Source organism: Panicum virgatum, chromosome 5K (assembly GCF_016808335.1).
Source record: "Panicum virgatum strain AP13 chromosome 5K, P.virgatum_v5, whole genome shotgun sequence".
NCBI classification, from domain to species: domain Eukaryota; kingdom Viridiplantae; phylum Streptophyta; class Magnoliopsida; order Poales; family Poaceae; genus Panicum; species Panicum virgatum.
Genome location: NC_053140.1, coordinates 12,583,316 through 12,600,237, shown reverse-complemented (window position 1 = coordinate 12,600,237; position 16,922 = coordinate 12,583,316). Strand labels below are relative to the sequence as shown.

Here is a 16,922-nt window from a genome sequence, read left to right as displayed (position 1 = left end):
TAGCATATTAACTAAAACCTTGCTAACCACCAAAAAATAGTTGAACAGATTTATCGCCAAAGTAGAGACAATGGATGCAAAGAAAGCTGGTTGTGAAAGAGTTTGCTATACTTGAGATAGTGTATTACAAACCTCTCGGCTCTGAAAGCGAAGCCTTTCAGCTCATAGTCTGAATAAACGATTTCTCTTCATTTTTATTTCTGCCAGAGCTAACAAAATATGTCTTGTATTATGCAAAAGGCAGTTTCCCACCAACAAAAGCACACAAGTCGAGTAAAAAAAACATGAGAGCATCAGAAAAATGGGCATTATAAAACGTGATTATAAAACGTGAGAGCATCTCAAAAATGGGCATGATAGAAAGAAAGCATACCTGAATAAGCAGATCACATAGCCGAACAGTTCTTCTGGCTTTGTGATTCTCTCATTTTCTCATCTTGGTGCTTTGTAATTTTACTTTTAGAAATGCTAACAAGTAACTGGTTATGTTCTATAGTCCTCAATCCTAAAACAGCACTAACAGGTCAAGACCATTCATTTTTTTTCCCAAAATTAAAAAGACCATTCAAGTCCTCATTTGGATTGTACAAAATATGGTCAGTAAAAAAAAGTTCTGTACCAGGTCGTTCTGGATGCAGCTCTGAGCATCATGGTATGCAGAAAAATATTTTGTCAAAAATGCCAAGCATTTTGTCAGCAGCAATTGATTCTGTGGCTGAACCGTTCAAGTCTTCCTCAAGTGCTGAGCTGATCATATCACTCAACCAAAGAGAGGTCCACAATATAGAATTAACATATGGATCAAGAAATTGCTCAAATAAGTATTCGAGTCGGCCATTTAGTACGGTCCGACTTATCTACTATCTCAGTTATAGTTGCAATTAATAATGCAACTATAAATTTTTTTCATCCGTACTGCTTATTAACAGGCAAGCCTTATTCAGTTATATGCATACCACCAACCATCAAGATTCTCCAGTTTCAGATATAGTTATATCTACTTATACACATACTGACACTCAGGAAGAGCATTTGATTTCAGGTTGGACATCATTATCACACTTACAGACAATCCTGAATCCTCCAAAGTCCCATTCATCTATCTAATCTAGGTCCATGAACCAACGGCCGAATGCAATGCACCTCAAGGTTCAGAAGCATGGAAGCAATGGACAAAAAAAGATCTCTCATTTATACCTTGGCCGTGTATATTGCGATCTATCTAGAGAAATTGGTTTGGACAAAAACACAAGCACCTGGTGTTCATGGGATGAATGAGATGCAAATGGGAAAATCGCTGGATTGGACGGCCACGCGATTACAAAGGAGTCAGGCATCGACTGACCTGGGATGGTGGAGTGGGAGGCGGCCGCGAAGCGGGGGCGGCGCTTGCAGCCTTCCAGGGAGGCTGACGGAGGCCACGTCCTCGTTAGTGCGGTGGTAGACAAATTGCATCTGGAAGTATGCATGAAGATAGGAATTCAAATGTCCTCGATGAGTCAATGGCACCTGCAGTCCAGATCGGACATGGCAAGAACCCAAGTGATGCAGTGACAAGTAACGTGACTCACCGGCGGCGGAGGAGGGTTGCTCGAGCGTAGGAATTCCCCGAGCGGCCGCGCGCCACACAGATCGGAGTCTACCAGCCGGCGATCTGTACATAGCTCGGCGCAGTTGCGGAGGCGGCGACGACGGCGACGCGATTTGGGGCTGGGGCGTGCATCGCTGAAAGGAGCATCGGCGAGGCTCCGGCTCCGTGCGGCGGCGCAGCTGCGCTGGGGAAGGGGGCGACGTGATTAGGGGGAGCGATGAATTTTAATTTGAATCGGGATCAGGATCGGGGGAGCGACGCAGTGGAGGGGCGACGTACGAAGGGGCGACGGGCGCAGGGGAGGGGCGACGTACGAAGGGGCGGATGACGAACGAAAAAAAAAAGTGACCCTTAACCTCTTTTTACTAGTAGAGACTAGTAGAGATAGAGATTGCTTACCTTGTTGAAAACAACAGAAAACAACACCCACCTCGCTCGCTCATCCATCCTGCTTGCAAGATAGGCAGTCATTGGTGACGGGTGTCCCTAGCACACCACCACTACACTGCCCCGCCGCCGGCCGCCGGGGGTGCATGTCCATGTCGTCGTCGTCACGATTGATCACTTCACCACTTCCGTCCCGTCACCACGAGCTGTGCCCGGACGTGTGCCCGGACGTGGAGTCCATCGTGCGCGACGCCGTGGCCCGCAAGTACCGGGAGACCTTCATCACCGTGGGCGCCACGCTGCACCTCTTCTTCCACGACTGCTTCGTCGAGGGCTGCGACGCCTCCGTGGTGGTGGCGTCCACGCCCAACAACACCGCGGAGAAGGACCACCCGGTGAACCTGGCCCTCGCCGGCGACGGCTTCAACACCGTCCTCCGCGCCAGGGCCGCCGTCGACGCCGTGCCGCGGTGCCGGGGCCGGGTCTCCTGCGCCGACGTCCTCGCCATGGCCGCCAGGGACGCCGTCGCGCTGGCCGGCGGCCCGTCTTACGCCGTGGAGCTGGGCCGCCTCGACAGGCTGCGCTCGGCCGCGAGCAGCGTCGACGGCAGGCTGGCGCCGCCGTCGTCCGACCTGGACCAGCTCACCGCGCTGTTCGCCGCCAACGGGCTGTCGCGGACGGACATGGTCGCGCTCTCGGCGGGGCACACGGTGGGGTTCGCGCACTGCGGCGCGTTCGCCGGGCGGATCCGGGGCCCCTCGGCGCGGGACCCGGCGCTGAACCGGAGCCTGGCGGCGCAGCTGCGGGCGTGGTGCCCCGCCGGCGTCGACCCGCGGGTCGCCGTCACCATGGACGTGGTGACGCCGCGGGTGTTCGACAACCAGTACTTCCGGAACCTGCGGGACGGGATGGGCCTGCTCGCGTCGGACCAGCGCTTTTTTCATTTTTATATTTTTTTAAAAAAACAAAATTTCAAAAATATATGACGAATAGGGAATTTTTTAAAAAATGGGTGCCTGTCGCCCATCCAGTTGGCGACAGGACCTAAATGTAGGTCCTGGCGGCCAGGGCGCATTAAATAGTGAATTTGTAAAATCGATATAAAATTGTATAAAAATCAGAAAAATACAAATTCAACTGTTCTGGATTATATGAAACAAGATCTACAACTTTTGTTACATAAAGTTTTTCATTTGATTAATGTATCTTGCTCTATTTTAAATACCAGTTTAGTGCACTTTTATTTAAATCTCAAGATCCATCCTTTGGATGCATGTCATCTTTGGCTAGAGTGTTGCATATGGTGAGCATAAGTTTGTACAAAATTGGTAGGCCCAGAAAACATTTCAAAAATAAGTTTTTAAATTAGATCTTGCAATATGTCTAATTTAAATAGGTTATTTATCTATGTTGCTATACTGAATATTAGAAGCCATAACTTTACAGTACTATTATTTTATTTCCTAAGAGCTATAAAAAAAAGTTTGGTAAATTTTAGATAAGCACAACTAGACCAAATGAATTATTTCAGATTTTTCTAGGTACAAGAACTATTTTTCTTGATTTAGATACATTGATCAAATGAAAAACTTTATGTAACAAAAGTTGTAGATCTTATTTCATAGAATCCAGAACAGTTGAGTTTGTATTTTTTCCGATTTTTCTACAATTTTATATCGATTTTACAAGTTCACTGTTTAATGCGTCCTGGGCGCCAGGACCTAAATATCAAATTTTTTTATATTTAGATCCTGTCGCCAACTGGATGGGCAACAGGCACCCTGTAATGGGCGACAGACGCCCATTTTTAAAAATTTCGCTATTCAAAATATATTTTTGAAATTTTGTTTTTTTAATATACAAATGAAAAAAAGGCGTCGGACCAGGTGCTCTACACGGACCCGAGGTCCAGCCCCACGGTCGACGCCTGGGCCAAGAGCAGCGAGGCGTTCAGCCGGGCCTTCGTCACGGCCATCACCAAGATGGGCCGGATCGGGGTCAAGACGGGGCCCAAGGGAATATCCGCCGCAACTGCGCAGTGCTCGATTGAATTGAGCGAGCATCTGAGATGACTTTGTCAATCTCGCGGATTTGCCGGCTCAGCATTCGAAGATGCTCATAGGGATAGAGTTTGCGTACGTCTGTTCATAGAGGTATGAGTGTACATGCGTTGTGAGTGTCTGAGTTGTACTGTATAATCTAAAAAATTGAGCGAGCTTGTACTTGTGTACTAAACATTGCACACATCCTAATATTAGATATATAGAGTATTTATAACAAAATAATAGCACATCTTTAAAATACAGCAATTCAGTTCTTAACGTTCTGTCTAGCCATAAGTTAGATATTTTATATGTCATGACCAGAATTTGCAGCTACCAAACAATTTAACTACACGGATCCAAATGAGAAGAATAGGGAATCAAATTGTTTATAGCCATGAGTTTATCGAATGCATATATCAACTTCTTTTTTAAAGCTCAACGGACTATGATCAGCATACGATCAAACATATAAAAGGCTTATTGCAACTGGTACAAGAAAAGTGGATGCGACATTCAGTAGATCCAACCCATGAAAATGCTACCCACAACTGCTATGGAAAAACCGGATAAGATCTCCCTTACTATGCATCCACGCTTGGACTTAAAGCCTAAAAGAAATAGGAACCATGTCACTTGGTGCTATATAATTAGAATAAGTAAATAACTTGATACTCAGATCGTTCTAAACATTAGAATATGTGTGCACGCCGATGAGTAATGATGGTGCAAGGAATTACCTAGTTTTAGTATAGACATTTACCCTATCATGGTTCAGCTAGGTGCTAGGCGGATTCTAGGCGCTGACCCACTGCCTAGCGCCTAGGCGGGATTAATCGCGCTTAGGCGCTCCTAGGCATTTTTCTAGGCGGTGATTAATACACACCATATACTCTAAAAAAAAGAAAAAATAAGGAACTAGTGGGCCTTGAATGGAAAAGAAAGACCCAAGGCAGTCCAAATAGCCCACCAGCCCACGTCCCCTACCTTATCTTTCCATCCGTGACCCCAACGCCGCCTCACCTCACCTGGTTCGACGCGACGACGCCTCCCCGTCGTCCTCGCCGCTCGCCCCTGCATCCTCTGCCCCGCCGCCCTGCCTCCGCCGCCGCCGAGGTTCGTCCCCTGCCTCCTCCTCCTCCTCCGAGCACCCGCCTCAACCTCCTCCGCCGCCGCCGCGCCCGTCCCCTGCCTCAGCTCCTCCTCCCCCACCGGCAACCTCCGCCGGACGCCCGCCGCCGCCGCCTAGGAGCCCGCCTAGCCCCAAATCAACGCGGTGCCCCTCCGATTAGCGCCTAATCGCCGCCTAGGCGCCGCCTAGCTGAACAATGTACCCTATTATCATATAATCATCATCTTTGACACCACCTTTATCGGTTAAAAGATTCCTAACAGTTTTTTCTTCTTCTAGAAAGACGGGCAAGACCTACAACTGATGTTAGTGATGTCACAATCGATGTAGCACAATGTTAGTGAATGTCTAAAGTTTTTTTTTGGTTTAAGTTTTTATTTCGATACACAATCGATAAAAACCCCAAAAAAATGTTAGTGAACCTAACTCTTTAAGTGTAGCACTTTTGTTTGATTTATTTGTAGAATCATCAGATGCATCTGCATTGGCAGTAACAAACGTTTGGTAACTACAACTCAGCTACTCAGGTGGTATCATTGGCAGTGTGCGCCTTATGCAAAACATGCCAAAAAGAAGCAATTAAGGTCCCTATAACTGGTATCATTGCCAGACTACTGCACCATGCATAATTTTTTTTGAACTCAAACTATGGGGGAGTTTCCCGCAGCAAATGCATTAAAAAAAACCTGTGTACCGGTGAAGTGATACTAGTAGAAGAAAGAAAACTTACAACAAGTGTTTTAAGTGATTGAATCTATCCATTGTACAATTAGAGGTCTATCTACTTCTCTAACTCTCAAGAGTTGGAGATGCACCATGCATAAATTAGCTATAGGTGTTTGTTTTTTCCAAGTTGACTAAATATATCAAGGGTAGGTCTAATCACATATGTTTTACTTCTTGTGCGCACAAGAAAAAGTTCATTGGTAACATTCATTGTACAATTCTCAAATGATGTGTTGGTATTTCCTTTCATTAATGCATTATCTAACTTGTTGGATAGAGGCATAAGTATATACAATTTCCTTTTAAGAATAACAAACGCTGCTGTCGTGGTGCTGCAAACCACGGCCGGGTGGCGGAAGGCACCCGCTCTAGCCCAGAGGGTGTGTACTCGGGGGTTAGCTAGTCATAGATCGATCTCTCTCAAGAACACGATGAACACAGCGTGATTAGAGTGGTTCGGGCCACCGGAGCGTAATACCCTACGTCCACTGTGTGTTGTATTGCCTTCCCTCGAGAGAGAGTTCGCGAGAGCTTGTGTGTCTGGAGAGCTTGTAGTGCGCAGCGAGCGCCTCCCTTTTATATCTCAAGGGAGGCGCGTACATGGCTGTTGGGTCCTCGACAGGTGGGCCCAACGATGTCGTATAAAATAACATACTGTTCATATATTATGGCGTCGCAGGCAAAGGAGATCTCTCTCCTGGATTTTCTTGCCTGCTCCTGGAGTCCCTCGTTCATCATGTACAGGCGCTGTCTTGTCGGGACGATGCCAGATGTAGCTAGAGGCGTCGCCTGCCACGTAGCTGAACGGGCTGTGTAGCTTGCGGCGTAGGCGACATGATGGAAAAGTGCCGTGCCGTCGTATCCATTTAATGCTGCAGACGGGCTCTGCGCGGGTGCGGCACAGGCGGCTGCACTGTGTACCTTGGTAATACGCGGTGCACAGTGAGGCCTGACAAAAGCTGTCCCGCGTGCCGCGGCGTCAGAGCAAGCCTCAACCATCCGCATTAAATGCGGTGGGTAGGCGAGTCTCCTAGCGGAAAACTCGCGCACGAGCCCGCACCCATGCCTCCGGGACATGTGGCGGCTCCGGACCCCCACGCGGTAAGGGGGGTCCGGATGGACGCAGGAGGCCCCGGACCCCTATGGGGGGGGCCGAGGCCTCGGCTGTCAGCTCGGAGCTTCCCTTCCTTAGAGACACGTGGCGTCTCCGGACCCATCCCTAGGCGGGGAACGGGACCGGGGCCGTTGGCCTGGTGAGGAAAGAGCCTGACCCGTGGGGCCCGGCTACTCCGTCCTTTGCGCGCAGTTACGGATAACTACGCGGGTCCTGCCTTGTTGCAGTAAGAGTGGGTATCCCTGCTACAGGGTACCGACAGTGGCCCCCGGGCCCATCTTGGGGGAGGTACGAACCCGCAGGTGGGGCCACTACTGCGATTTGGCTCTGCATAGCTTGAAGCTTCCTACTGCAGGGGTCTTGACCGGCTTTGACCATCCATCGGGTTGTTTGCTGCCTCATCGCATCGCAACGGCTTACTGACTCATGGCCCCCACGCACAGTGGTTCACCTAGTCACACGCGCGACGCTCGGCATTGTTGCGGCCGGAGTAAACGGATCATTTACCACCGGCGCAGTTCCCGAAAAGCTCGGCCACGCCAGCGCTTAATACGCGCACGTCAGTTCAGCTTCCGCCTCGCTTCGCGCGTGGGCGACGGTTCAGATCCCGTCTTTTCACACCTTTGTTGGTTACCCGCTCTCCCCGACAGGTGGGCCTGGGCCCCCATGTCATGGACTGGGCGGTTAACACCAGGTGCGGGCGTCGCTTGGGTTCCGGTGACGGTTCCGGGGCGCGCCGGTTGAGTCAGGCTTTATAATGGGGCGAACCGCATACCACGGTTACTTTCCCGCATTCGCCTTCTTCCTTCCAACCTTTGCACCCCTTTGCCTTCGAGCTTTTCTTGCCCCTTTCTCCCCCACGCAGGCTGCTCCTCACCTCCACAGAGAGATGGCATCCCTTGTTCATCCCCGCCGCTTCGAGACCGAGGAAGAGTTGAACACGGTGCGCCGCCTGCTTGGGTGGAGTGCACAGGAGACCGGCTGGGGGGTCCGAGCAGGCTCGGTTCCCCTTGGCAACCTTCGCGCTGGGGAGTTTGTGCTATTCACCTCGCACATCTCCACCGGCGTGGGACTGCCAATTTCTTCGTTCCTGTTGTTGCTGCTGGAAGACTTCGGCCTCCAACTTCAGCACCTGACGCCCCACTCCCTCCTCCTGACGTCCATCTTCGTGCATTTGTGCGAGATGTTCATGGGAGTGCGGCCCTGCGTCATCCTCTTCCGCTACTTCTTCATCTTGGTGAGGTCCGGAAGGAGCAAGGACGAAGTGGGGGAGGGGTACTACTTCCAGATAAGGAGTGACCTGCCGACTCCTTACATTCCCGGCCTTACTGGCGGGAAGTGGGAGGAGTGGCGCAGGGATTGGGTGATCGCCACCACCGAAGCCAACGAGCGTCTCGCCCTGCCGACCGAGGGGCCCGCCACCGACCGCGGATCCTGGAGGGCCAAGCCGTCCCTGCAGCCGGAATTCGACTCCGTGCTGGGCAAGATCAGGTCGCTGGCGAAGAGCGGCCTCACCTCGTGGCATGTGCTCGGAGACTTTCTGAAGCGCCGGATCGCCCCCCTGAAGCAGCGCCCGCGCCCCGCTTGGAGCTTCACCGGCCTCAACGACTGCAGCAGGACCCACCAAGGGGAGGGGAGCGACCTGACCCAGGAAGCCTTGGATGTCCTGGTGCGGGCCGTGACGGGAGACGCCTTCATCCCGGAGAACCTGATCCTCCCTCAGGGTATTGCCCCCCTCTGCGAGGACTCTGCGAGGGTGGCGGTGCTGGCTACCCTGCCAACTCTTGACGCCAGACGGGGGGCGATCCGAACCATGGGCTCCGGATCCCTGGCGCATCAGGGGATCAAGCTACACAGAGCAGCGCGGGGTCCGGCGCCACCACGAAGGGAAAGCAGGCCGTGGCCAGTAGCGCCGCTCAGCCGGTTCTAGCCGGATACAGAGCAGCTCCGGTGCATCGTCGGGGGATGCAGGCCGGCGCAGGCTACTCAGGGGCGACGGGACCCTGGTCTCGGAGCCCGCCACGAAGCGTCTGAGGACCTTTGAGGGCGCGGGCCAGGGTAGCTCCCGGGCCGCCGGCCCTCACGGGTCCTCCGGGGCGACTGCGCCGCCACCATCGCCGCCGAGAGATTCCTCCCGCCGGCAGAAAACAGCAGCAGCAGCAGCCGCAGGAGCAGCTGCAGCAGGCGCGAGAGCGGCAACAGCAGCAACAGGTGCAACCCCGGGTTGCGCCCGCGCCGCAGCCACGGGAACAGTAGCAGCATCAGGAGCAAGCCCGGGTTGCGCCTGCATCGCAGCTGCAGCAGAGGCCGAGCCTCTGAGGATGCTGGGTACCCGGCACCTCTGGGTTAGTGTTATTCTGCTCTCTTCCCCTATGCCAGGTGCTCTGCTTTTTGCTGAAGGTTTCACCGCTTGTTGCCAGGGCTCCTCGCCCAAGCAGTTCTTCTACCATCGCCGGCTGGTGGCCAGGCAACCGCGGCCTCGGCGGCGACAGCAGCGGCGACGGCGGGCGCGGGATCCTCAGGTACAGCGACCTCTGCCAGCCCGGTGATGCCCGATGTGGTGCTGACAGGCGCGTCATTACCAGACTCAGCAGCACACAACGCTGCGGCGGCGGGGGCGCCTGTCGTAGGCGCAGCAGATGCAGCGGCGGCGGAGGTGCCGGTGCTGGGCGCAGCCGCACCCGACGCAGCAATGGCAGAGGCGCCGGCGCTGGGCGCACCCGCACCCGATGTGGCGACGGCGGAGGCGTCGGTGCTGGGCGCTGCCGCACCCGACGCTGCGGCGGCTGAGACGCCGACACTGGGCACTGACTCACCCGACGCTGCAGCGGTGGAGGCGCCGGTGCTGGGCACTGCCGCACTCGATGCTGCGGTGGCTGAGACGCCGGCAATGGGCGCTGGCGCACCCAACGTTGCGGCGGTGGAGGCGCCGGTGCTGGGTGCAGCCGCACCCGATGCATCGGCGGCGGAGGCGCCGGCACTGGGCGCAGCCACACCCGACGCGGCGGCGGCTGAGGCGCCGGAGACAAGTGCTGCAGCAGAAACCCCCACCTCCAGCTCCGGTCCTGTTGCAGAGGAGGAGTTGGAGGTGGTCTTTGGCAGGCGGCTCCTACATCTCCAACTCCCGGAGGAGGAAGCGACTCCCTTCCCCAGGTACTGACCCAGGTCCGGCGGTCGATAGTGGAGGCAACCTCCTCCGCCGAGGTGGCCTTCCGGCGGGAGTGGTCTGCTCTGGAGAGCGAGCGCCAGCGCCTCTCTGACTGGCACACCCGCCTGGAAGCGCACACGAAGGCTGAAGCCTCCCGCGCTGCGGAAGCCCGGTCGAAGCTCAAGGCGGACCAAGAGGCCTACCGAGCCAACCTTAAGAAGGTGTTTGACCGGGAGTTCGCAGTGTCGAACTGAGAGAAAACCCTGGCGCAGCGGGAGAAGGATTTCGCCCTGGAGGTTGTTGGCTTCGCGGCTCAGCGGTCCGACCTCGAGACTTGCCTCGCGGCCCAGCAGACCGAACTGGAGACTCGCAGCCAGGGTCTCGAGGTCCGGAGGCAGGAGCTCGACGTCTTCTCTGTGACTCTGCAGGGATTGCGCGAGGAACTGCAGGAGAGAGAAGGCAAGCTGACTGTTGCCGAGGCGGAGCTGGAGGAGGACCGGAAGTCCCTCTATAAGCGGGAGGCCCACGCCACCGGCATAGAGAAGGAACTCGGGCGTCAGCGGGACTCCCTTAAGAAGCTAAAAGAGTGGCAGGAGAAGAGGAAGGCCGAGCTCGAGGAGAGGTCCCGCGAGCTCGAGGAGAGGTCCCGCGAGGTGGAGGTGGCCAAGGCGGCTCTGGACACCCGGGTGCAAGAGGCGGTACAGGAGGCGGTCCGGAAGCACCAGGAGGACCAACGCGTGGGGGCCCAGCAGATTGCCGACTGGGCGGCCGAAGCGAGCCTAGCATTGGTGCCATTTGGAATGAGCCCAATCCAGGTGGCGGAGCCGCCAGCTTCGATAGCTGACACCCTCCCAGTGCTGAGTTCTGCTTCGGATAGACTCCATCGTCTGGAGCCGGTCCTTGCTGGTCAGCTCGAAGCCGAGGGTCGCGAGCTGATCCGGATGGTGGCGGAGCACATCCTGACCTGCCTCCGGAGCCACGACCCGGCCATCTCGCTGACGCCCGTGGTCGATGGTCCTGCAGCGGAGACGGAGGCCACCGCTCGGGACAGCGTGCGAGAGGTCGTCGACTTCGTCGCCGCCTACTTCAAGCGGGAGCCTGCAGACCCTTGAGCTGGGGATTGTATCTTTGTATCTTTTGCATTATGTAACAAACATTGTATTAGTTGAAATTTTTGAAATAGAAGAAAGTTCAACTTAGCTGTTTGTCAGTTGTTGATTTGCGGTATGCGGCACCCCGGCGCCCTGGCCCCCTGGCGGATAGGTTCAGTTGATTGGACCCGTCTGCCATCTGAGCCGTAGAAGATACTCCGTACCCCCTTGGGCATAGGTGCCGCATAGTTCGCAAGGCAAGCAAGCGTCTTGTTCCCTGTGTAGCATACAGAACTACAGAGAGAAGAATCAAATTCGCTTATACGGTAGTAATGGTACTGCAACTTAGCTGTTTGACACATGCAGAATCCATTCATGATGTCTTGGGTCAAAACGGATGCTCCGGGCCCCCTGAGAGATAGACTCAGTTGTTTTGAGTCTGTCTACCATTGAGACTGGACCTTGATCTGCATGAAACCTTTGAAGCGGATGCCAGGACCCCCTGGTAGGTAGGCTCAATGGTTTGAGGCTGGCTACCACCAGTCAGGGCTTAACCTGTGTACCATATCAAAGTTACAGCTTAGTAGCAGGCCCGCGGGACTCATCCTGGACCGGTCCCAGGCTGGTACCAGGTCCGGGGCTCTAGATGCACAGGTCCAGGTAGCTCAGTGCTTGTTACCAGGTGGTGGAGTGCGTAGGCTTAGGGTACGGAACCAGGCTAAGGCTCTACACAGGGCTCCGGACCACTCCAGGAAACAGCACGATCTTTCCGGACCTGTCCTCATCGTCCCAGACCCTTCGCAGCAGTGGGTGAGGTCGCTTTGTTGTACTCGATCCTTTGAGATATAGGGCTGGACATGCCGTGTAGGACTTAGGAAGCCAACTCTTGAGTTGGAACGAGGTCCGGGCCCCTAATTACCTGGCTCCAGGTACTAGAGCACTCGTTACAGGGTGGTGGAGTGTGTAGGCTTTTGGGTACGGAACCAGCTAAGCAGCTACACAGGGCTCCGGACCACCCCAGGAAACAAGCACCCGCTCTCCAGAGTAGGTCCCTAGGGGTCTGGACCCCTCTCCAGCAGCAAGAGGGTCTGGATCTGTACGGCAGTCCAGCAGCTCAATGCAGATCTTAGTTGTAGCAACAATTATAGAGGTCCCCACGAGGGTTAGAAAAGCGAAATCTTCGAGAATCGAAATGCGAAAATTAACTTTGACACAAAGACAGAACTAGGAGGAAATCTTTCCTTTGCAATCTTGATGTACATGGCTTTGCGCGATGGATGCCAGAGGCCGGGTTTACGAGGTCGGACCTCTACCGCTCTGAGCCGCGCGTTAGCCGACGATGCGATGGATGCCAGAGGTCGGGTTTATGAGGGTGGCCCCCAACCGCTCTGGGCCGCACGCTAACTCTAACTTATTACAAAGGAAAAGTTTATTTCCCTGCTCTGCCTAGGTGTAAAACTTACGCAGATGTTCTATGTTCCATGGGTTGGGCAGCGGCACTCCATGGAACATAGAACATCTGTGTAAGTTTTACACCTAGGCAGAGCAGGGAAATAAACTTTTCCTTTGTAATAAGTTAGAGTTAGCGTGCGGCCCAGAGCGGTTGGGGGCCACCCTCATAAACCCGACCTCTGGCATCCATCGCACCGTCGGCTAACGCGCGGCTCAGAGCGGTAGAGGTCCGACCTCGTAAACCCGGCCTCTGGCATCCATCGCGCAAAGCCATGTACATCAAGATTGCAAAGGAAAGATTTCCTCCTAGTTCTGTCTTTGTGTCAAAGTTAATTTTCTCATTTCGATTCTCGAAGATTTCGCTTTTCTAACCCCCGCGGGGACCTCTACTCTTGTTGCTACAACTAAGATCTGCATTGAGCTGCTGGACTGCCGTACAGATCCGGACTCTCTTGCTGCTGGAGAGGGGTCCGGACCCCTAGGGACATACTCTGGAGAGCGGGTGCTTGTTTCCTGGGGTGGTCCGGAGCCCTGTGTAGCTGCTTAGCTGGTTCCGTACCCAAAAGCCTACACACTCCACCACCCTGTAACGAGTGCTCCAGTACTTGGAGCCAGGTAATTAGGGGCTCGGACCTCGTTCCAACTCAAGAGTTGGCTTCCTAAGTCCTACACGGCATGACCAGCCCTATATCTCAAAGGATCGAGTACAACAAAGTGACCTCACCCACTGCTGCGAAGGGTCTGGGACGATGAGGCCAGGTCCGGAAAGATCGTGCTGTTTCCTGGAGTGGTCCGGAGCCCTGTGTAGAGCCTTAGCCTGGTTCCATACCCTAAGCCTACGCACTCCACCACCTGGTAACAAGCACTGAGCTACCTGGACCTGTGCATCTAGAGCCCCGGACCTGGTACCAGCCTGGGACCGGTCCAGGATGAGTCCCGCGTTCCTGCTACTAAGCTGTAACTTTGATATGGTACACAGGTTAAGCCCTGACTGGTGGTAGCCAGCCTCAAACCATTGAGCCTACCTACCAGGGGGTCCTGGCATCCGCTTCAAAGGTTTCATGCAGATCAAGGTCCAGTCTCAATGGTAGACAGACTCAAAACAACTGAGTCTATCTCCCAGGGGGCCCGGAGCATCCGCTTTGACCCAAGACATCATGAATTGATTTTGCATGTGTCAACCAGCTAAGTTGCAGTACCATTACTACCGTATAAGCGAATTTGATTCTTCTCTCTGTAGTTCTGTATGCTACACAGGGAACAAGACGCTTGCTTGCCTTGCGAACTATGCGGCACCTATGCCCAAGGGGGTACGGAGTATCTTCTACGGCTCAGATGGCAGACAGGTCCAATCAACTGAACCTATCCGCCAGGGGGCCAGGGCGCCGGTGTGTTGCATACCGCAAATCAACAACTGGCAAACAGCTAAGTTGAAGTTTCTTCTATTTCAAAAATTTCAACTAATACAATGTTTGTTACATAATGCAAAAGATACAAAGATACAATCCCCACGGACGGCGCCAAAATGTCGTGGGATTTTTAGGGTACCCACAGCTAGGTGGCGGAGCGCACCCGCCTATTCCCGGTGAGGGAGGACTCGGGGAAGTACTAGGCGGTTAGGCTAATCTAGCACGGAGGCAAGCACACATGAACTCACGATCTAGAGTGGTTCGGGCCGCCGGAGCGTAATACCCTACATCCACTGGGAGAAGTATTGTTCTTGGTTGTGTATGAACCTATCCTCTGCCGGGCCTTGGCCTTTTTCCCAGCCTGACCTTCTTCTTGCGGGCGCCCTCCCTTTTATAGATCAAGGGGTGCGGATACATTGGTCGTTGAGGCCCCGACAGGTGGGCCCAACGTGACTATGTAGCATACTGCGCAGAGTACTTAAATGTCTATAGTAGTTGTGAATCTTTTCTCTGATATGCTTCCTTGCCCAGCTGGCATTCTGACTCAGGGAGGTCTTCTCTTGTCCCGTCAGCAAGGTGCCCGTTGGGGAAACGTAGCTTGCGGCGTGGCCTGTTGAGGCTATTATGTAGGCGTCATAATGGGTGAAGCCGAGCCGTCGTGTCCATCTGATATGGCAGACTGACAGGCGCGGTGTGGGCGGCGCCAGCGGCTCCACTACATGTCTTGGTAATACGCGATCAATAGTGTCCCCTGGTCAAAGACTTGCCTCGGCTTCTGCTATATCAATGCGGACGTCCACCTACCGCAATGAATGCAGTGGTAGGTGAACCTTTTGTATGGAGACCAAGTGGCCTTATATACGCGTCTGTGCTTGCAGACACGTGGCAGCTCCGGACCTCCCCGGGGCGGGGTGTCAATTCCTTCCCTTAGTGAGGGGTCCGGTTACTATACAGGGGGTCCGGGACCCCATGGGGGGTCCGGGACTCCGCGGGGGTCCGGACCTCCACGGGAGGTCCGGAGCTCCCGGAAGTTCGGGCTGAGCGCCTGCTTTTCCCGAACACGTGGTGCTTCCAGACCTTTCCCAGCCGGGGGACGGGTCCGGGACCGTTGTTGGGTGAACAGGGCTCCGGCCGCAGGGATCCGACTGTTTGGACGTAGTCAAGGATAACCACAAGGCTCTTGCCTAGACACAGCAAGAGGGGGTACCCCAGTCCTGGGGTACCGACAGCTGCATTATAAATATAAAGTTAGAGCATCTTCAAGAGCTCTTGTATCTATGAATAGTTAAAATTCTGATATAGCTATTATGTAAAACTAAATAACTAGCGAAAAAAGATGAAATCCAACAGCTTCTCCAAAATCTAAAACACCCTCTAGATAGAAGATGAGGTAGATAGAGTTTCTATTGGATGGAGTTTTTTTTCTTCTTTTTTTAGCTAACTCAACTAAAGATACAAAGCTCTTGGAGATGGTCTTAGGTCTCCTTTGGCACCGCTTCTCCGAGAGGAGCTTCAGCTTCGTGCTACGGTGTCAAGTCACTGTTCGGCACCGTGGCGCGAAGCCGGAACGGGAGCCGAGGGAGCAAAATGAACTAGCACAGTGGTGAAGCCGGAGAAGCTAGGAAACCGGGCTTCGTCAGCTTCAGGTTTGCCTCGCTACAGTCGTGCTACGGTAGTTCTACAGTAAATGAAGCCGAAGCATCCCAAGTGGTGCCAAAGGGGGCCTTAATACGAAGTTGTAGCAGCTAACTTGAACCAGATAAGCACGACACGACGACGGGTGCACGTGGTCTGCGTCCGAGCTGTAGCAGGGCTGGCTGTTCACACTCATCTTTCTCTATATCCATCCTCTAAGAGAATATATCTATCCTGGTCATCAAGATTCTCTTCTCTATACTATATTCTCCTGCACTCATCCATCCTCTAAATTATAACTATATACCAACTACCAATAGTGGGGCCCACGGGTCAGTTTATTTTTTCCCTTTTCTTCCCTCCCGCAACTGCTATCGCTCCCCGTCCGCTTGGTCGCGCCGGCCCTGGCAACTAGCGGCGGCGGAAGCGAAGCGTGGGCACGAGGTGGTGCCCTGCGGGCCGGCGGCGAAGTCGGCGGCGGATCCCTGCGCGGAGCGGGCCGGGGGCAGCGGGCAGCAGAGGACGAGCAGCATGGGGCCGGGAGCGGCGTGCCGGCGGGCGGCGGCGGCGGAGGCGCAGTGCGGGCTGGGTACGGCGTGCGGCGGCAGAGGCAAAGCGCGTCTGACCTCCGACCATGGCCATGGCCATGGCGGGGAGGCGGCTATGGCGGGGCGGCGGAGGACACCGGCTCCGGTGGCGCGCGACCCTCTTTCCTCCTCCTCGAGCTCGGCCGCGCGCCAAGGCGGGCCTCCTCGAGCTCGGCCGCGCGCCATGGCGGGCCACTTCCTTCCCAGTGCACCCCCTCATCCCTCACCCTCCTCCTGATCTCGGCGTGGCGGGCGGAGCTAGTGCCGGCGCCGACGGCGGCGCTCGCGAGCTCCTTCATCCTCACCGTGGCGGGCCAGCCATGGCGGCGGCGGGCTGCAGCGGGCGGAGGCCACGGGCTCGAGCTTCGCGCGGTGCCTTTCCTCCCTCCTCCCTCGCGGATCCAGCGCCGCCAGTCCTCCTACTCCCTCCCTCCTCCACTCCCTGCACCTCATCCTCCTCCGACCATGGCGGCTGCGGCGCGGGGCGGCGGCCAGATCCGGCACGACGTGCTCCAGCGGCGCCGTCGTGGGAGGAGGCGGAGCTCCAGCGCGGTGGGCGGGACGGCAGTGTGAGGGCGGGCTACCAGGCCCCACGAGCTGACGTAGTC

General features: G+C 54.8%; 1 pseudogene; it reads left to right on the top strand.

Moving 5' to 3' along the window:
* The first annotated feature begins 2,078 nt into the window (after positions 1–2,078).
* On the top strand, positions 2,079–4,028 carry LOC120706402 (annotated as a pseudogene).
* The last annotated feature ends 12,894 nt before the right edge of the window (positions 4,029–16,922 follow it).